We start from the raw sequence: 22,940 nt of genomic DNA on the forward strand, positions 1-22,940 counted from the left end.
ACCCGGCACTAGGAAACAGACTGAGAAACCAGAGTAAAAGTTTCTCCTGCAACCCGTTCCCTTTGTGCTAGATGAACGAACGTCTCTCCACATGCTCATTTCTGAGAGATAAGTGTGTGTGAAAGCCGTCCTTCACCTAGCTTGTTGGGAACACAAAGTTTCATTTCAGTTGCAAACTCCACTCCATACATATATATGGGGATGTACTAGATCCAACTCGTTTTTAAAGTGGAAACTGCAGGAACTTGAAACCGGCACTAGGAAACAGACTGAGAAACCAGAGTAAAAGTTGCACCTGCAACCCGTTCCATTTGTGCCAGATGAACGAACGTCTCTACACATGCTCAGTTCTGAGAGATAATTTTGTGTGAAAGTCGTCCTTCACCTAGCTTGTTGTGAACACAAAGTTTCTTTTCACTTGCAAACTCCACTCCATACATATATATGGGTAGGTACTAGCTCCAACTCGGTTTTACAGTGAAAACTGCAGGAACTTCAAACCAGTACTTGGAAAAAGACTGAGAAACCAGAGTAAAAGATACTCCTGAAACCGTTCCCTTTGTGGTAGATGAACGAACGTCTCTCCACATGCTCAGTTCTCAGAGATAAGTGTGTGTGAAAGCCGTCCTTCACCTAGCTTGTTGGGAACACAAAGTTTCTTTTCACTTCCAAACTCCACTCCATGCATATTTATTGGGAGGTACTAACTCCAACTCGGTTTTAAAGTGATAACTCAGGAACTTCAAACGGGCACTAGGAAACAGACTGAGAAAACAGTGTATAAGTTTCTCCTGCAAACCATTCAATTTGTGCTAGATGAACGAACGTCTCTCCACATGCTCAGTTCTGAGATATAAGTGTGTGTGAAGCCGTCTTTAACCTAGCTTGTTGGGAACACAAAGTTTCTTTTCACTTGCAAACTCCACTCCATACATATATATGGGGAGGTACTAGCTCCAACTCGGTTTTACAGTGAAAACTGCAAGACTTCAAACCGGCACTAGGAAACAGACTGAGAAACCAGAGAAAAAGTTTCTCCTGCAAACCGTTCCCTTTGTGCTAGATGAACGAACGTCTCTCCACATGCTCAGTTCTGAGAGATAAGTGTGTGTGAAGCCGTCTTTAACCTAGCTTGTTGGGAACACAAAGTTTCTTTTCACATGCAAACTCCACTCCATACATATATATGGTGAGTTACTAGTTCCAACTCGGTTTTACAGTGAAAACTGCAGGAAATTCAACCCGGCACTAGGAAACAGACTGAGAAACCAGAGTAAAAGTTTCTCCTGCAACCCGTTCCCTTTGTGCTAGATGAACGAACGTCTCTCCACATGCTCATTTCTGAGAGATAAGTGTGTGTGAAAGCCGTCCTTCACCTAGCTTGTTGGGAACACAAAGTTTCATTTCAGTTGCAAACTCCACTCCATACATATATATGGGGATGTACTAGATCCAACTCGTTTTTACAGTGGAAACTGCAGGAACTTGAAACCGGCAGTAGGAAACAGACTGAGAAACCAGAGTAAAAGTTGCACCTGCAACCCGTTCCATTTGTGCCAGATGAACGAACGTCTCTACACATGCTCAGTTCTGAGAGATAATTTTGTGTGAAAGCCGTCCTTCACCTAGCTTGTTGTGAACACAAAGTTTCTTTTCACTTGCAAACTCCACTCCATACATATATATGGGTAGGTACTAGCTCCAACTCGGTTTTACAGTGAAAACTGCAGGAACTTCAAACCAGTACTTGGAAAAAGACTGAGAAACCAGAGTAAAAGATACTCCTGAAACCGTTCCCTTTGTGGTAGATGAACGAACGTCTCTCCACATGCTCAGTTCTCAGAGATAAGTGTGTGTGAAAGCCGTCCTTCACCTAGCTTGTTGGGAACACAAAGTTTCTTTTCACTTGCAAACTCCACTCCATACATATATATGGGGAGATACTAGCTCCAACACGGTTTTACCGTGAAAACTGCAGGAACTTCTAACCGGAAATAGGGAACAGACTGAGAAACCAGAGTAAAAGTTTCTCCTGCAAACAGTTCGTATTTTGCTAGATGAACGAAAGTCTCTCCAAATGCTCATTTCAGAGAGATAAATGTGTGTGAAAGCCGTCCTTCAACTAGCTTGTTGGGAACACAATGTTTCTTTTCAGTTGCAAACTCCATTCCATACCTATATATGGGGAGGTACTAGCTCCAACTATGTTTTACAGTGAAAACTGCTGGAAATTCAAACCGGCACTAGGGAACAGACTGAGCGACCAGAGTAAAAGTTTCTCCAGCAACCCGATCCCTTTGTGCTAGATGAAAGAACGTCTCTCCACATGCTCAGTTCTGAGAGAAAAATGTGTGTGAAAGCCTTCCTTAACCTAGCTTGTTGGGAACACAATGTTTCTTTTCAGTTGCAAACTCTACTCCATAAATATATATGGGGAGGTACTAGCTCCAACTCGCTTTTACAGTGCAAACTGCAGGAACTTCAAACCGGCACTAGGAAACAGACTGAGAAACCAGAGTAAATGTTTTTCCTGCCACCCGTTCCCTTTGTGCTAGATGAACGAACGTCTCTCCACATGCTCAGTTCTGAGAGATAAGTGTGTGTGAAAGCCGTCCTTCACCTAGCTTGTTGGGAACACAAAGTTTCTTTTCACTTCCAAACTCCACTCCATGCATATTTATTGGGAGGTACTAGCTCCAACTCTTTTTTAAATTGATAACTCAGAAACTTCAAATGGGCACTAGGAAACAGACTGAGAAACCAGAGTAAAAGTTTCTCCTGCAACAAGTTCCATTTGTGCTAGATGAACGAACGTCTCTCCACATGCTCAGTTCTGAGAGATAGTTGTGTGTGAAAGCCGTACTTCACCTAGCTTGTTGGGAACACAAAGTTTCTTTTCACTTGCAAATTCCACTCCATACATATATATCGGGAGGTACTAGCTCCAAATCTGTTTTACAGTGCAAACTGCAGGAACTTCAAACCGGCACTAGGAAACAGACTGAGAAACCAGAGTAAATGTTTCTGCTGCAACCCGTTCCCTTTGTGCTAGATGAACGAACGTCTCTCCACATGCTCAGTTCTGAGAGATATGTGTGTGTGAAAGCCGTACTTCACCTAGCTTGTTGGGAACACAAAGTTTCTTTTCAGTTGCAAACTCCACTCCATACATTTATATGGGGAGGTACTAGCTCCAACTCGGTTTTACAGTGAAAATTGCAGGAACTTCAAACCGGCACTAGGAAACAGACTGAGAATCCAGAGTAATAGTTTCCGTGCAACACGTTCCCTTTGTGCTAAATGAACGAACGTCTCTCCACATGCTCAGTTCTGAGATATAAGTGTGTGTGAAAGCCGTTCTTCACCTAGCTTGTTGGGAACACAAAGTTTCTTTTCAGTTGCAAACCCCACTCCATACATTTATATGGGGAGGTACTAGCTCCAACTCGGTTTTACAGTGAAAACTGCAGGAACTTGAAACCGGCACTAGGAAACAGACTGAGAAACCAGAGTAAAAGTTTCTCCTGCAACCCGTTCCCTTTGTGCTAGATGAACGAACGTCTCTCCACATGCTCATTTCTGAGAGATAATTGAGTGTGAAAGCCGTCCTTCACCTAGCTTGTTGGGAACACAAAGTTTCTTTTCAGTTGCAAACTCCACTCTTTACATATATATGGGGAGGTACTAGCTCCAACTCTGTTTTACAGTGAAAATTGCAGGAACTTCAAACCGGCACTAGGAAACAGACTGACAAACCAGAGTAATAGTTTCCCTGCAACACGTTCCCTTTGTGCTAGATGAACGAAAGTCTCTCCACATGTTCAGTTCTGAGAGAGAAGTGTGTGTGAAAGCCGTCCTTCAGCTAGCTTGTTGGGAACACAAAGATTCTTTTCACTTGCAAACTCCACTCCATACATATATATGGGGAGGTACTACCTCCAACTCGCTATTACAGTGCAAACTGCAGGAACTTCAAACCGGCACTAGGAAACAGACTGAGAAACCAGAGTAAATGTTTCTCCTGCAACCCGTTCCCTTTGTGCTAGATGAACGAACGTCTCTCCACATGCTCAGTTCTGAGATATAAGTGTGTGTGAAAGCCGTCCTTCACCTTGCTTGTTGGGAACACAAAATTTCTTTTCACTTGTAAACTCCACTCCATACATTTATTTGGGGATGTACTAGCTCCAAATCGGTTTTACAGTGAAAACAGGAGGAACTTCATACCAGTACTAGGAAACAGACTGAGAAACCATAGTAAAAGTTTCTCCTGAAACCCGTTCCCTTTGTGCTAGATGAACGAACGTCTCTCCACATGCTCAGTTCTGAGAGATAAGTGTGTGTGAAAGCCGTCCTTCACCTAGCTTGTTGGGAACACAAAGTTTCTTTTAACTTGCAAACCCCAATCCATACAATTATACGGGTTGGTACGAGCTCCAACTCGGTTTTAGAGTGAAAACTGCAGGAAATTCAAATCGGCACTAGGAAACAGACTGAGATACCAGAGTAAATGTTTCCCCTGCAACCCGTTCCCTTTGTGCTAAATGAACGAACGTCTCTCCACATGCTCATTTCTGAGAGATAAGTGTGTGTGAAAGCCGTCCTTCACCTAGCTTGTTGGGAACACAAAGTTTCTTTTCACTTGAAAACTCCAATCCATACATATGTATGGGGAGGCACGAGCTCCAACTCGGTTTTACAGTGAAAACTGCAGTAACTTCAATCCGGCACTAGGAAACACACTAGGAAACCAGAGAAATATTTTGTCCTGCAATCCGTTCCATTTGTGCTAGATGAACGAACGTCTCTCCACATGATCAGTTCTGAGAAATAAGTGTGTGTGAAAGCCGTCCTTCAACTAGCTTTTGGGAACACAAAGTTTCTTTTCAGTTGCAAACTCCACTCCATACATATATATGGGGAGTTAGGAGCTCCAACTCTGTTTTACAGTGAAAACTGCAGGAATTCATAGCGGCACTAGAAAACAGCCTGAGAATCCAGAGTAATAGTTTCTCCTGCAAAGCGTTTCCTTTGTGCTAGATAAACGAACGTTTTTCCACATGCTCTGTTGTGAGAGGTAATTGTCTGTGAGGGCCGCACTTCACCTAGCTTGTTGGGAACAAAAAGTTAAATTTCAGTTGCAAACTCCACTCCATACATATATATGGGGAGGTACTATTTCCAACTATGTGTTAAAATGATAACTCAGTATCTTCAATCCAGCACTAGGAAAAAGACTGAGAAACCAGACTAAAGTTTCTCCTGCAACCCGTTCCCATTGAGCTAGATGAACGAACGCCTCTCCACATGCTCAGGTCTGAGAGATATGTGTGTGTGAAAGCCGTCCTTCACCTAGCTTGTTGGGAAAACAAAGTTTCTTTTCAGTTGCAAACTGCACTCCACACATATATATGGGTAGGTACTAGCTCCATCTCGGTTTTACAGTGAAAACTGCAGGAAATTCAAACCGGATCTAGGGAACAGGCTGAGAGACAAGAGTAAAAGTTTCTCCTGCAACCCGATCCTTTTTTGCTAGATGAACGAACGTCTCTCCACATGCTCAGTTCTGAGAGATAAGTGTGTGTGAAAGCCGTCATTAAACTAGATTGTTGGGAACACAAAGTTTCTTTTAACTTGCAAACCCCACTCCATACAAATATATGGGGAGGTACGAGCTCCAACTCGGTTTTAGCGTGAAAACTGCAGGAAAATCAAATCGGCACTAGGAAACAGACTGAGAAACCAGAGTAAAAGTTTCTCCTGCAACCCGTTCCCTTTGTGCTAAATGAACGAACGCCTCTCCACATGCTCAGTTCTGAGTGATAAATGTGTGTGAAAGCCGTCCTTCACCTAGCTTGTTGGGAACACAAAGTTTTTTTTCACTTGCAAACTACACTCCATACATATATATGTGGAGGTACTAGCTCGAACTCGGTTTTACAGTGAAAACTGCAGGAACTTGAAACCGGCACTAGGAAACAGACTGAGAAACCAGAGTAAAAGTTTCTCCAGCAACCCGTTCCCTTTGTGCTAGATGAACGAACGTCTCTCCACATGCTCAGTTCTGAGAGATAAGTGTGTGTGAAAGCCGTCCTTCACCGAGCTTGTTGGAAACACAAAGTTTCTTTTCACTTGCAAACCCCACGCCATACATATATATGGGGAGGTACTAGCTCCAACTCGGTTTTACAGTGAAAACTGCAGGAACTTCAACCCGGCACTAGGAAACAGACTGAGAAACCAGAGTAAATGTTTCTCCTGCAACCCGTTCCCTTTGTGCTAGATGAACGAACGTCTCTCCACATGCTCAGTTCTGAGATATAAGTGTGTGTGAAAGCCGTCCTTCACCTAGCTTGTTGGGAACACAAAGTTTCTTTTCACTTGCAAACTCCACTCCATACATATATATGGGGAGGTACTAGCTCCAACTCGGTTTTACAGTGAAAACTGCAAGACTTCAAACCGGCACTAGGAAACAAACTGAGAAACCAGAGTAAAAGTTTCTCCAGCAACCCGTTCCCTTTGTGCTAGATGAACGAACGTCTCTCCACATGCTCAGTTCTGAGAGATAAGTGTGTGTGAAAGCCGTCCTTCACCGAGCTTGTTGGAAACACAAAGTTTCTTTTCACTTGCAAACCCCACTCCATACATATATATGGGGAGGTACTAGCTCCAACTCGGTTTTACAGAGAAAACTGCAGGAACTTCAAACCGGCACTAGGAAACAGACTGAGAAACCAGAGTAAATGTTTCTCCTGCAACCCGTTCCCTTTGTGCTAGATGAACGAACGTCTCTCCACATGCTCATTTCTGAAGAGATAAGTGTGTGTGAAAGCCGTCCTTCACCTAGCTGTTGGGAACACAAAGTTTCTTTTCAGTTGCAAACCCCACTCCATACATATATATGGGGAGGTACTAGATCCAACACGTTTTTACAGTGAAAACTGCAGGAAATTGAAACCGGCACTAGGAAACAGACTGAGAAACCAGAGTAAATGTTTCTACTGCAACCCGTTCCCTTTGTGCTAGATGAACGAACGTCTCTCCACATGCTCAGTTCTGAGAGATAAGTGTGTGTGAAATCCGTCCTTCACCTAGCTTGTTGGGAACACAAAGTTTCTTTTCACTTGCAAACTCCACTCCATACATATATATGGGGAGGTACTAGCTCCAACTCGGTTTTACAGTGAAAACTACAGGAACTTCAAAACGGCACTAGGAAACAGACTGAGAAACCAGAGTAAAAGTTTCTCCTGCAACCCGTTCCCTTTGTGCTAGATGAACGAACGTCTCTCCACATGCTCAGTTCTGAGAGATAAGTGTGTGTGAAAGCCGTCCTTCACCTAGCTTGTTGGGAACACAAAGTTTTTTTCACTTGCAAACCCCACTCCATACATATATATGGGGAGGTACTAAATCCAACTCGGTTTAACAGTGAAAACTGCAGGAACTTCAAACCGGCACTAGGAAACAGACTGAGAAACCAGCGTAAAAGTTTCTCCTGCAACCCGTTCCCTTTGTGCTAGATGAACGAACGCCTCTCCACATGCTCAGTTCTGAGAGATAAATGTGTGTGAAAACCGTCCTTCACCTAGCTTGTTGGGAACACAAAGTTTCTTTTCACTTCCTAACTCCACTCCATGCATATTTATTGGGAGGTACTAACTCCAACTCGGTTTTAAAGTGATAACTCAGGAACTTCAAACGGGCACTGGGAAACAGACTGAGAAAACAGTGTAAAAGTTTCTCCTGCAAACCATTCAATTTGTGCTAGATGAACGAACGTCTCTCCACATGCTCAGTTCTGAGATATAAGTGTGTGTGAAAGCCGTCCTTCACCTAGCTTGTTGGGAACACAAAGTTTCTTTTCACTTGCAAACTCCACTCCATACATATATATGGGGAGGTACTAGCTCCAACTCGGTTTTACAGTGAAAACTGCAAGACTTCATACCGGCACTAGGAAACAGACTGAGAAACCAGAGTAAAAGTTTCTCCTGCAACCCGTTCCCTTTGTGCTAGGTGAACGAACGTCTCTCCACATACTCAGTTCTGAGAGATAAGTGTGTGTGAAAGCCGTCTTTAACCTAGCTTGTTGGGAACACAAAGTTTCTTTTCACATGCAAACTCCACTCCATACATATATATGGTGAGTTACTAGTTCCAACTCGGTTTTACAGTGAAAACTGCAGGAAATTCAAACCGGAACTAGGAAACAGACTGAGAAACCAGTGTAAATGTTTCTCCTGCAACCCGTTCCCTTTGTGCTAGATGAACGAACGTCTCTCCACATGCTCATTTCTGAGAGCTAAGTGTGTGTGAAAGCCGTCCTTCACCTAGCTTGTTGGGAACACAAAGTTTCATTTCAGTTGCAAACTTCACTCCATACATATATATGGGGATGTACTAGATCCAACTCGTTTTTACAGTGGAAACTGCAGGATCTTGAAACCGGCACTAGGAAACAGACTGAGAAACCAGAGTAAAAGTTGCACCTGCAACCCGTTCCATTTGTGCTAGATGAACGAACGTCTCTACACATGCTCAGTTCTGAGAGATAATTTTGTGTGAAAGCCGTCCTTCACCTAGCTTGTTGTGAACACAAAGTTTCTTTTCACTTGCAAACTCCACTCCATACATATATATGGGTAGGTACTAGCTCCAACTCGGTTTTACAGTGAAAACTGCAGGAACTTCAAACCGGTTCTTGGAAACAGACTGAGAAACCAGAGTAAAAGATACTCCTGAAACCGTTCCCTTTGTGGTAGATGAACGAACGTCTCTCCACATGCTCAGTTCTGAGAGATAAGTGTGTGTGAAAGCCGTCCTTCACCTAGCTTGTTGGGAACACAAAGTTTCTTTTCACTTGCAAACTCCACTCCATACATATATATGGGGAGGTACTAGCTCCAACTCGGTTTTACCGTGAAAACTGCAGGAACTTCCAACCGGAAATAGGGAACAGACTGAGAAACCAGAGTAAATGTTTCTCCTGCAAACAGTTCGTATTTTGCTAGATGAACGAAAGTCTCTCCAAATGCTCATTTCAGAGAGATAAATGTGTGTGAAAGCCGTCCTTCAACTAGCTTGTTGGGAACACAATGTTTCTTTTCAGTTGCAAACTCCACTCCATACCTATATATGGGGAGGTACTAGCTCCAACTATGTTTTACTGTGAAAACTGCTGGAAATTCAAACCGGCACTAGGGAACAGACTGAGCGACCAGAGTAAAAGTTTCTCCTGCAACCAGATCCCTTTGTGCTAGATGAACGAACGTGTCTCCACATGCTCAGTTCTGAGTGATAAGTGTGTGTGAAAGCCGTCCTTCTCCTAGCATGTTTGGAAAACAAAATTTCTTTTAATTTGCAAACTCCAATCCATATATATCTATGGGTAGGTACTAGCTCCAACTCGGTTTTACAGTGAAAACAGCAGGAACTTCAAAATGGCCCTAGGAAGCAGACTGAGAAACCACAGTAATAGTTTCTCCTGCAACCCGTTCCCTTAGTGCTAGATGAACGAACGTCTCTCCACATGCTCTGTTCTGAGATATAAGTGTGTGTGAAAGCCGTCCTTCACCTAACTTGTTTGGAACACAAAGATTCTTTTCAGTTGCAAACTCCAATCCATAAATATATATGGGGAGGTACGAGCTCCATCTCTGTTTTACTGTGAAAAGTGCAGGAAGTTCAAACCGGCATTAGGAAACAGACTGAGAAACCATAGTAAATGTTTCTCCTGCCACCCGTTCGCTTTGTGCTAGATGAACGAACGTCTCTCCACATGCTCATTTCTGAGAAATACTTGTGTGTGAAAGCCAACTTTCACCTAGCTTGTTGGGAACACAAAGATTCTTTTCAGTTGCAAACTCCACTCCATACATATATATGGGTATGTACGAGCTCCAACTCGGTTTTACAGTGAAAACTGCAGGAAATTCAATCCGGCACTAGGAAACAGACTGAGAAACCAGAGTAAAATTTTCTCCTGCAACCCGTTATATTTGTGCTATATGAACGAAAGTCTCTCCACATGCTCAGTTCTGAGAGAAAAGAGTGTGTGAAAGCCGTACTTCACCTAGCATGTTGGGAACACAAAGATTCTTTTCAGTTGAAAACTCCACTCCATACATATATATGGGGAGGTACGAGCTCCAATTTGGTTTTACAGTGAAAACTGCAGTAACATCAAACCGGCTCTAGGAAATAGACTGAGATTCCACAGAAAAAGTTTCTCCTGCCACCGATTCCCTTTTTGCTAGATGAACGAAAGTCTCTCCACATGCTCAGTTCTGAGAGATAAGTGTGTGTGAAAGCCGTCCTTCACCTAGCTTGTTGGGAACACAAAGTTTCTTTTCACTTGCAAACTCCACTCCATACATATATGTGGGGAGGTACGAGCTCCAACTCGGTTTTACAGTGAAAACTGCAGGAACTTCAAACCGGCACTAGGAAACAGACTGAGAAACCAGAGTAATAATTTCTCCTGCAACCAGTTCCCTTTGTGCTAGATGAACGAACGTCTCTTCACATGCTCAGTTCTGAGAGAAAATTGTGTGTGAAAGCCGTCCGTCACCTAGCTTGTTGGGAACACAAAGTTCTTTTCAGTTGCCATCTCCACTCCATACATATATATGGGGAGGTACTAGCTCCAACTCGGTTTTACAGTGCAAACTGCAGTAACTTCAAACCGGCTCTAGGAAACAGACTGAGAAACCAGAGTAAAAGTTTCTCCTGCAAACAGTTCGTATTTTGCTAGATGAACGGAAGTCTCTCCAAATGCTCATTTCAGACAGATAAATGTGTGTGAAAGCCGTCCTTCAACTAGCTTGTTGGGAACACAATGTTTCTTTTCAGTTGCAAACTCCACTCCATACCTATATATGGGTAGGTACTAGCTCCAACTCTGTTTTACAGTGAAAACTGCAGGAAATTCAAACCGGCACTAGGGAACAGACTGAGAAACCAGAGTAAAAGTTTCTCCTGCAACCCGATCCATTTGTGCTAGATGAACGAACATCTCTCAACATGCTCTGTTCTGAGAGATAAGTGTGTGTGAAAGCCGTCCTTCACATAGCTTGTTGGGAACACAAAGTTTCTTTTCACTTGCAAACTCCACTCCATACATATATATGGGGAGGTACTAGTTCCAACTCGGTTTTACAGTGAAAACTGCAGGAACATCAAACCGGCACTAGGAAAAAGACTGAGAAACCAGAGTAAAAGTTTCTCCTGCAACCCGTTCCCTTTGTGCTAGATGAACGAACATCTCTCCTCATGCTGAGTTCTGAGAGATAAGTGTGTGTGAAAGCCGTTCTTCACCTAGCTTGTTGGGAACACAAAGTTTCTTTTCATTTGCAAACTCCACTCCATACATATATATGGGGAGGTACTAGCTCCAACTCGGTTTTACAGTGAAAACTGCAGGAACTTCAAACCGGCACTAGGAAACAGACTTAGAAACCAGTGTAAAAGTTTCTCCTGCAACCCGTTCTCTTTGTGCTAGATGAACGAACGTCTCTCCACATGCTCAGTTCTGAGAGATAAGTGTGTGTTGAAGCCGTCCTTCACCTAGCTTGTTGGGAACACAAAGATTCTTTTCAGTTGCAAACTCCACTCCATACATATATATGGGGAGGTACTAGCTCCAACTCGGTTTTACAGTGCAAACAGCAGGAAATTCAAACCGGCACTAGGAAACAGACTGAGAAACCACAGTAAAAGTTTCTCCTGCAACCCGTTCCATTTGTGCTAGATGAACGAACGTCTCTACACATGCTCAGTTCTGAGAGATAATTTTGTGTGCAAGCCGTCCTTCACCTAGCTTGTTGTGAACACAAAGTTTCTTTTCACTTGCAAACTCCACTCCATACATATATATGGGTTGGTACTAGCTCCAACTCGGTTTTACAGTGAAAACTGCAGGAACTTCAAACCGGTACTTGGAAACAGACTGAGAAACCAGAGTAAAAGTTACTCCTGAAACCTTTCCCTTTGTGGTAGATGAACGAACGTCTCTCCACATGCTCAGTTCTGAGATATAAGTGTGTGTGAAAGCCGTCCTTCACCTAACTTGTTGGGAACACAAAGTTTCTTTTCACTTGCCAACTCCACTCCATACATATATATGGGAGGTACTAGATCCAACTCGGTTTTACAGTGAAAACTGCAGGATCTTCGAACCTGAAATAGGGAACAGAATGAGAAACCAGAGAAAAAGTTTCTCCTGCAACCCGTTCCCTTTCTGCTAGCTGAACGATCATCTCTCAACATGCTCATTTCTGAGAGATGAGTGTGTGAAAGCCGTCTTTAACCTAGCTTGTTGGGAACACAAAGTTTCTTTTAACTTGCAAACTCCAATCAATAAAATATATGGGGAGGTACGAGCGCCAACTCGGTTTTAGTTTGAAAACTGCAGGAAATTCAAATCGGCACTAGGAAACAGACTGAGAAACCAGAGTAAAGTTTCTCCTGCAAACAGTTCCCATTGTGCTAGATGAACGAACGTCTCTCCACATGCTCAGTTCTGAGAGATAAATGGGTGTGAAAGCCTTCCTTAACCTAGCTTGTTGGGAACACAATGTTTCTTTTCAGTTGCAAACTCTACTCCATAAATATATATGGGGAGGTACTAGCTCCAACTATGTTTTACAGTGAAAACTGCTGGAAATTCAAACCGGCACTAGGGAACAGACTGAGCGACCAGAGTAAAAGTTTCTCCTGCAACCCGATCCCTTTGTGCTAGATGAACGAACGTCTCTCCACATGCTCATTTCTGAGTGATAAGTGTGTGTGAAAGCCGTCCTTCACCTAGATTGTTGGGAACACAATGTTTCTTTTAACTTGCAAACCCGAATCCATACAAATATATGGGGAGATACGAGCTCCAACTCGGTTTTAGAGTGAAAATTGCAGGAAATTCAAATCGGGACTAGGAAACAGACTGAGATACCAGAGTAAAAGTTTCTCCTGCAACCCGATCCCTTTGTGCTAGATGAACGAACGTCTATCCACATGTTCAGTTCTGAGAGATAAGTGTGTGTGAAAGCCGTCCTTCACCTAACTTGTTTGGAACACAAAGATTCTTTTCAGTTGCAAACTCCAATCCATAAATATATATGGGGAAGTACGAGCTCCATCTCTGTTTTACTGTGAAAAGTGCAGGAATTTCAAACCGGCATTAGGAAACAGACTGAGAAACCAGAGTAAATTTTTCTCCTGCAACCCGTTCCCATTGTGCTAGATGAACGAACGTCTCTCCACATGCTCAGATCTCAGATATAATTGTGTGTGAAAGCCGTCCTTCACTTAGCTTATTGGGAACACAAAGTTTCTTTTCAGTTGCCAAATCCACTCTTTATATAAATATTGGGAGGTACTAACTTCAACTCGGTTTTACAGTGTAAACTGCAAGAATTTCAAACCGGCACTAGGAAACAGACTGCGAAACCAGTGTAAAAGTTTCCAATGCAACCCGTTCCCTTAGTGCTAGAAGAACAAACAACTCTCCACATGCTCAGTTCTGAGAGATAAGTGTGTTTGAAAGCCGTCCTTCACCTAGCTTGTTGGGAACACAAAGTTTCTTTTCACTTGCAAACTCCACTCCATACATATATATGGGAGGTTCTAGCTCCAACTCGATTTTACAGTGATAACTCAAGAACTTCAAACCGGCACTAGGAAACACACTGTGAATTCAGAGTAAAAGTTTCTCCTGCAACCCGTTCCCTTTTTGCTAGGTGAACGAACGTCTCTCCACATGCACAGTTCTGAAAGAGGAGTGTGTGTGAAAGCCGTCCTTCAGCTAGCTTGTTGGGAACACAAAGTTTCTTTTCTGTTGCAAACTCCATCCATACATATATATGGGGAAGTACTAGCTCCCACTCGGTTTTACAGTGAAACTGCAAGAACTTTAAACCGGCACTAGGAAACAGACTTAGAAAGCAGAGTAATAGTTTCTCCTGCAACCCTTTCCCTTTGTGCTAGATGAACGAACGTCTCTCCACTTTCTCAGTTCTGAGAGGTAAGTGTGTGTGAAAGCCGTCCTTCACCTAGCTTGTTGGGAATACAAAGTTTCTTTTCAGTTGCAACTCTACTCCATACATATATGTGGGGATGTACTAGCTCCAACCCGGTTTTACAGTGCAAACTGCAAGAACTTCAAACCAGCACTAGGAAACCGACAAAAAATCCATTATAAGTCTTTCTACTGGACCCACTCCCTTTTGTTAGTTGAACAAACGTCTCTCTGTATGTTGAATATTGAGTTTTAAATTTTTGGGAAGTCTTCAATCTTCTAGATTGTTAAGAACACATATTTTTTCTGTTGGAATCTGCCCTTCATACATATATATGGTGATTACTAGCTCCAACTCAGCTTTACAGATATAGTTCATGATATTTCCCGGATCTAGGATAATATACTGAGAAACCAGTGTAATTTTTTCTACTACAGTCCATTCCATTTATACTGGATGATAAAACTTCTCTTCTCATTCTCAATTCTGACAGATAAATATTTGTGCATGGCATCAGAAAGCTTAGTTGTTGGAAAAACCGTTTCTTTTCAGTGGGTAAATACACTACATGCATATATATGGGGAGGTACTAGCTCCAACTCGGTTTTACAGTGAAAACTGCAGGAACTTCAAACAAGCACTAGGAAACAGACTGAGAAACCAGAGTAAAATTTCTCCTGCAACCCGTTCCCTTTTCGCTAGATGAACGAAAGTCTCTCCACATGCTCAGTTCTGAGAGATAAGTGTGTGTGAAAGCCGTCCTTCACCTAGCTTGTTGGGAACACAAAGTTTCTTTTCAGTTGCAAACTCTACTCCATACATATATATGGGGAGGTACTAGCTCCAACTCGGTTTTACAGTGAAAACTGCGTGAACTTCTAAGCGTCACTCTGAATCATACTGTGAGTCCAGGGTATGTGATTCTATTTCAACCCTTTTCCTTTTTATAGATGTACGAACTTCTCTCCACTTGCACAATTCTGAGTGTTAAGTGTGTGTGAAAGTCTTCAATTAAATTTCCTGTTGGGAACACACAATTTCTTATGAGTTGTTTAATTCACTACATTTGTGTAAATGTGGAGATACTAGTTACAACTCGTATTTACAATGAAAACTGCATGAACTTCAAACCAGCACTAGGAAGCATAGTGAGAATCCAGTGTAGGTGTTTCTCTTTCACACCATTCCCTTTATGCTAGACAAATGAATATCTCTCCACATTCTCAATATTCAGAACTGAATGAGTGTTGAAGCCATCCTTCATCTACCTTGTTGATAACCCAGAGTTTCAGTCCAATGGAAATTACTTTTCTTTCATATATATAGGAACTTTCTAGCACGGACTCGGTTTTATACTGCAAACTTCTTTTATTTGAAACCGGCTTTGAGAAACATGCTGACAACTCATAGAATCTGTTTCTGTATATCACTTAACCTTCAATGCTGGATGAAAAAACTCCTCTCCACAGGCTTACTTCTGACATCTGAATTTGTTTTGGAGACGACCTTCACTTAACTTGTTTGAAAACCAGAGGTTCTGTTGTAGGGGAACTGAGCTACTTACGTATCTAAGGGCAGGCGCTCACTCCAACGTGGTTTTCCACACTAAATCGCTTTTACATTGAAAACGGCGTTAGGAAACATGCTGAAATTTTAGAGAATGTGTGTCTGTAATACCTCTGCATTTTATTCTGCATGAAGGAACTCCTCTCAACATGCTCAATTTTCATAACTCTATGAGTTTGGAAGCTGTAATTCACATAGCTTGTTGGAAACCCAGAGTTTCAGTCCAAGGCAAACTAAGCTGCTTCCATATATATCGGGATGTAATAGTACTAACTCAATTTTAAACTGCAAATCGCCTTTACTTGAAATCGGCTTTGAGAAACATGCTGAGAAATCAGAGTAATTATTTCTGTATGTCACTTAACCTTCAATGCTGGATGAAAGAACGTCTCTCCACAAGCTCAATTCTGATATCTGAGTTTGCGTTGGAGCCGTCCTTCAGCTAACTTGTTGGAAATCCATAGTTTCTGGTACAGGGGAACTACGCTACTTACATATCTAAGGGGAGACACTCGCTCCAACGTGGTTTTCCACACTAAATCGCTTTTACATTGAAAAAGGCGTTAGGAAACATGCTTACAAATCAGAGAATTTGTGTCTAGAATACCTCTGCCTTTTATGCTGCATGAAGGAACGCCTCTCAACATGCTCAATTATCAGATCTGTACGAGTTTGAAAGCCGTTCTTCACCTAAGTTTTTGGAAACCCAGTGTTTCATTCCAAGGTAAATTACGCTGCTTTCCAATATATGGGGAAGTACTAGCATGAACTCGATTTTTCACTGCAATCGGCTTTTACTTGAAACCGGCTTTGAGAAACATGCTGAGAAATCAGAGTACTTGTTTCTGTATGTAACTTAACCTTCAAGGCTGGATGAAAGAAGCCTCTCCACAAGCTCACTTTTGACATCTGAATTTCTCTTGGAGCTGTCCTTCACCTAACTTGTTGGAACCCCAGAGTTTCTTGTATAGGGTAACTACGCTACTTACATTTGTAAGGGGGGGCTTTCGCTCCAACTTCGTTTTCCAGATCAAACCGCTTTTACATTGAAACCGGCATAAGAAACACGGTCAGAAATCAGAGAATGTGTGTCTAGAAGTCCCTCTGCCTTTTATGCTGGATAAAGGAACGCCTCTCCACATGCTCAATTTTCAGGAATATAGGAGTGTGGAAGCCACCTTTCACCTAGTTTGTTGGAAACCCAGATTTTCAGTCCAAGGTAAACTTCGCTGCTTTCATATATATGGGGACGTACTAGCACGAACTCAGTTTTTCACTGCAAACCGCTTTTACTTGAAACCGGGTTTAAGAAACATACTGAGAAATCAGAGAACATGTTTGTACATTTCACTCTGCCTTTTATGTTTACTGTGAAACGCTGGTTTGAAAGAAAAATCACTTTGCTTTGGTAAACTGCTTTGAATCGAGTTCCTCCGCTTTGATATGTAAATTGGGTAGTTCCCGTTTTCCAGAAGCTCTGGTTTTCCAACAGGTTAGGAGAAGGACGTCTCCAACACAAATTCAAGTGTCAGAAGTGATCTTGTGGAAAGGCGTTCTTTCATCCAGCATTGAAGGTTAAGTGACATACAGAAATACTTACTCTGAATTCTCAGCATGTTTCCAAATGCCAGTTTCTAAGGAAGAGTAGTTTGCTGTGGAAAACCACTTTGGAGCGAGAGCCTCTGCTTAGATATGGAAGCAGCGTAGTTCCCCTAGACCAGAAACCCTTGTTTTCGAAGAAGTTATGTGAATGACTCCAACTCACATTTAGATGTCAGAAGTGAGCATGTTGGGAGGCGTTCCTTCTTCCACCATTGAAGGTTAAGTGACATACTGAAACACTCACTCTGATTTCTTAGCATGTTTCTGAAATCCGTTTCAAGTAAAAACGTCTTGCAGTGGAAATGAGAGTTGGTGCTAATTCGTTCGCATATATATGAAAGCAGCGTTGTTTCCCTAGTCCAGAAACTGTTGGTTCCCAACGAGCTAGGTGAAGGACGGCTTCCATACATATACAGATTTGAAAATAGAGCATGTGTAGAGGCCTTATTTCACCCAGCATAAAAGGCAGAGTGACATGTAGAAACACATTCTCTGATTTCTCAGCATGTTTACTAATGCCGATTTCAAAGTAAAAGTAGTTAGCTGTGGAAATCCACGTTGAAGCGAGTGCCTCCCCTTAGACATGTTAGTAGCGTAGTTCCCCTAGACCAGAAACAATGGGTTTACTGCAAGTTAGGTGAAGGACAGTTCCAACACACATTCAGCTGTCAGACGTGAGCATGTGGAGATGCGTTCTTTCATCCAGCATTGAAGGTAAAGTGACATACAGAAACATTTACTCTGATTTCTCAGAATGTTTCGCAAATCCGGTTTCAAGTAAAAGCGGTTTGCATAGGAAAACCGAGTTGGTGTTAGTACATTGCCATATATATGAAAGCAGCGTAGTTTCCCTAGTCCAGAAATTCTGGGTTCCCAACAAGCTTGGTGAAGGACGGCCTCCACACTTATACAGATCTGAAAATAGAGCATGTGGAGTGATGTTCTTTCATCCAGCATAAAAGGCAGAGTGACATGTAGAAACACATTCTCTGATTTCTCAGCATGTTTACTAACGCCGATTTAAAAGTAAAAGCTGTTTGTGTGGAAAACTGCATTGGAGCGAGTGCCTCCTCTTAGATATGTAAGCAGCGTAGTACCCTTAGACCAGAAAATCTTGTTTTCCAACATTTTAAGTGAAGGACGTCCCCAACACTCATCCAGCTGTCATAAGTGAGCATGTGGAGAGGCGTTCTTTCATCCTGCATTGAAGGTTAAGTGACATACTGAAACACTATCTCTGATTTCTCAGCATGTTTCTCAAAGCCGGTTTCAAGTAAAGCGGTGTGCAGTGGAAATGAGAGTTGGTGCTAGTACGTCCCCAAATATAAGAAAGCAGCGTAGTTCCCCTAGTCCTGAAACTATGGTTCCCAACAAATAGGTGAAAGAAGGCTTCCATACATATACAGATTTGAAAATAGAGCATTTGGAGTGGCGTTCTTTCATCCATCATAAAAGGCAGAGTGACATGTAGAAACACATTCTCTGATTTCTCAGCGTGTTTACTAACGCTGGTTTCAAAGTAAAAGTGGTTTGCTTAGGAAAACCGCGTTGGAGCGACTGCCTCCGGTTACATTTGTAAGTAGCTTAGTTCCCCTAGACCAGAAACTCTGGGCTTCCAACAAGTAAGGTGAAGGATACCTCCAACACACATTCAAATGTCAGAAGTTATCATGTGGAGAGGCGTTCTTTCGTCCAGCATTGACGGTTAAGTGACATACAGAAACACTTACTCTGATTTCTCAGTGTGTTTTTCAGAGCCGGTTGCAAGTAAACACGGTTTGCAGTGAAAAACCGTTTTGGTACTAATGCATCCCCATAGATATGTATGTAGCGTAGTTTCCCTACCCCAGAAACTGTGGGTTCCCAATTAGCTAGTTGAAGGACAGCTTCCAAACTCATACATTATCTAAAAATTGAGCATGTGGTGTGGAGTTCTTTCATACAGCATAAAAGGTGGAGTGACATATAGAAACACTAACTCTGATTTCTCAGCATGATTCTGAAAGCTGGTTTCAAGTAAAAGCTCTTTGGAATGGAAAAGCCAACTGGAGCTTGTGCCTCACCTTATATAAGTAAGTACCGTAATTCCCCGAGACCAGAAACTGGGTTCTCAAAAACCTAGGTGAACGTTGGCTTCCACTCACATATGTTTCCAAAATGGAACAAGTGTAGAAGAATTCCTTTGTCTCACCTAAACAGCAAGGCTAAATCTCAAGCACTTACCATGATTTCTCTGCATGTTTACTTGAGTAGATTTAAAGCTAAAAGCATTTTTCGCTCAGATACCTAGTTAGAGCTTATTCCTGCTGTTATATATATCGGTCGGGCAGTGCCCCAACACCACAATTCTGTTTTTCCAGCAGTGTTGGTGAAGGGTGGCTTCCACACATATTCGGTTTTCTCTCATCCTCACTCTTCTGCTTAGACATCAATGCAGGTTGTGTATTGTGGAAGCCAAGGAAATTTTTTTTCATTTAGGATCAGCCTCGGAGAAAACTGAGACCTGCTTCTGCTTCTTTTCCCTGCTAGATTTCCTCTTGGTGCATTACCAATCCTCAAGAGTGAGTTCCTTTAACCAAGTATTTCAAAAAAATGAGCAGGTTTCCATAGGGCCATTACTTCTTTTATATTCTTGCTTTTTAACACCTCTCTTCCATCTCTTTATCTCCAGGTGTCTTATTTCTATGTCCTTTGGTTTGGGCTGATGGCTAATCAGCATTAGTGTAGAAATTGTTGCTTGATATTACTGATCTATATTCTTTCCATGGATATTTGATTTATCATTGGATTTTAGGGAAGATAGTTTCTTTAAAAAATCTCTGGTAAGTAACTTGTGGAGGACCCTGATTCTGTTGGTCTAGATCTATAATGCTTAATTTCTGAATAAGTGATACTTTCACAGAGCTCAAAATTCCAAAGGTTTGAGTGCCACCACTGTCCCGAAGACTTTCAAACTTATCTTTGGGGGCACTCAGAACTGAGTGTGTGTGTGTGTGTGTGTGTGTCCTTCTGGACTTAGTTTAGCCTGAAATGAGCAAAGGCAAGTACCCCCCATTTTACACAATCAATAGACGACTTTCACAATTTGATACCTTTTAAAAATATATGAACTGTAATGTTGTAGAATTTTACAAGAGGCAGTGACCTTCAGGACTGTCAGCAATGGAGGCAGAACAGTTGGAGGGACAGCAGGTGCTCGTGCTCAGTGGCTGAAGTCACACAACATCCACGGCCACCTCTGGTTAATCTTATAGAGTGGGTGCTGTCTGCAGGCTTTCAGGGCTGTGCCCCCTCCCCACCAAACATATATATTAGGAAAAGTGGTGAGCCTCAGTATGAGAAACAATAAAGAATTAGTAGGGGAAATTGAGTTTATTGTTTTTAAAAGAAAAATTAACATCCAGGTAGTTTAATTTCAGCTCCTAATAGACTGATGTGTTGACATTCACAAGGATGCGTAAACACCTGCAAGATCATGGGGCAGGACCGGAGACTCTGAAGCAGCAATCACCACACACAACTACCACTGCTGTCCTTGACAGCCTTATAGAATTACTTGATTAAGAAAAGGCCATAGATGTTAAATATCATCATTTTGAGAAACCAGTTCTTTTGAAATCTTATATACTAATGTAACTGAATTGGATAAAGAAATGTTAAATGTGTAATAAAGTATCCAAAGAGGTAATGATTACTGAAAACACCACAAATTGAAGAGGACCACAGCATAATGTGCATATATATTTTAATGATCTGGAAGAATCAGCTCAGCAGTGTATTCGAGACATCTAGAGATGATGTCAAAAGTGGGTGTCCTTGGATAGCTTTTTGTGAATGTTAGAGTGAAGTCAGGGTCAGGTACACAAATTTAGTTTAAAAACAAAAGGTGTACCAGATTTCTTTTCAAAAATCTATTGTGTCTTGTTAGAAATCATCAAATCCAGTGTCAAGGGAAGGAAAAAAAAACCTAGTGACCACGTGAGTGTTTCAGGAGCTGGTAGTAAAATGACAGTTGACAATTGTGTAAATTAGATATGATCTTGATGTCCAACTGACCCAAAGATTTTTAGTCCATGTGCCAATAATATATCAAGGAATAAATAGTGATATATGTTTTATCAGCTCTGTTATCCCCCCTTCAAGCCTGCATTTTGATTGGGAAACTAAGAACTTCTACTGCAGGGAGGGGGATTTTCAAAAATGGAGTGTCCCCCAACCGAGAAAATTAAGAAAATGTAGCCATACACTGTAGAGACACAGGGAGATCTGTTGAGCCAGATGACACTTGCTTTACTGTCAACTAGTGGAGGTGCAGCTTTTTGAAGTCTTGGGTACCACGTTGCTGCCTTTCTCAAGGTATTGCCCACGGCTCTTGAGAAGCGTTGAAGTGAGGCCAAGGAATTAGCCTCCGAATGCCCTTTGCCATGGATGTTGTCTCTATTCGCCACTTTTAAGATTTAGCTTAGACAAGTTGCCGTGTCTTGCCAAGTGAGCTAAATACAGTAAGTACATCTTGAAGCACACGACTCTTTCCTCCTCACTGCAGCAGAGGACCTCTGCATTGGAGCATCCTGAGATGTCATCAATTGTCATTTTTCATGTTCGGAATCAGTAAGGATGCTATGTCCACATAGATGAGGAGGGTAAGATTTCAGTCTCTAAAGTGGCAATGATGGGTTGACCTTTTCACTTAAAGGGTCTCACATCAACAAATGCGTGTCTGTTCTGGACCAAGAAGAAACAAGTGTTTGCAAAAGAATAGCTTGAAAGGTCAGTGGGACATGTCAGGCATCTCCTTCATGTCCTCAAGTTCGGGTATCCAACATGGTTTTCCTATCCTGAGTGATACTGACAATTTGCCGTGCTCTGTGCCACATGTATACCAAAGGCTTTCCTAAATAAAATATCTAGAAATGGTAACATTCTTGATATGTGTTAAACCGGGGGATGTGAAGGATTTAAAATTAGTCCCTAATGTGCATTGATTTTTTTAAAGACATCAATTTTATAGAAACTTTTGAAGAATTAAAGTGACAGAAAATTACAAAGCACCTTTTCCTTCTGGTAAGAAAGGGTTCTGTATTCCTTTATTGATGAATCTAACATAGAATCAGTACTAATATTGTTTGTATTGTACTTAGTGTTTACAGAGTGATTCACAGATATTCTCCTATTTCATCTGTGCAATGACCTCTGGAAGATAAGATTTCCTAGTTATGCTTTTTAATGTCTATTTTTAACTCTGTCTAAAAGCAGATTGATTGAGCCCCATTTGCTCAATTTAGAAGGCTGGACTGATATTGTGTCAGAACATTCCAGGAGGCAGAGGAAAGGAAGAGACTGGGGTTCTACACGATGGAAGCTGCTCCTGAAATGATTTGACCAGCAGTCTTATCCATTTTTCCCAAGGCTGGAAACAAAACATAACCCAAGACAAGGAAAACAGGGAGCCCATGTGACTCCATCCTTGGCACGTAGAGTCACTGCTGTCCTTCTGTGCCTTGGAGAGGAGGATGCTTTGGGTCTCTGTTCTACAAACTCTGTTTTGTTTATCTCCACAGTGTCTTGTTTTACTGGCATATGCTGTAACTTGATTTACATTTCATAGCATTAAAACAAAAATCAAGATCTCTTTATCATTTATTAACTATTTGGTAAAGAGTTTTTGGTGAATATTGAACTTTATTATTAGGTCTTACCATGGCAATGCACAACACCTAGTTCCCCAGATAACAGCAGTGGCTTAAACATGCT

The sequence above is a fragment of the Camelus dromedarius genome, chromosome 3 (assembly GCF_036321535.1).
Source record: "Camelus dromedarius isolate mCamDro1 chromosome 3, mCamDro1.pat, whole genome shotgun sequence".
In the NCBI taxonomy this organism is placed as follows: domain Eukaryota; kingdom Metazoa; phylum Chordata; class Mammalia; order Artiodactyla; family Camelidae; genus Camelus; species Camelus dromedarius.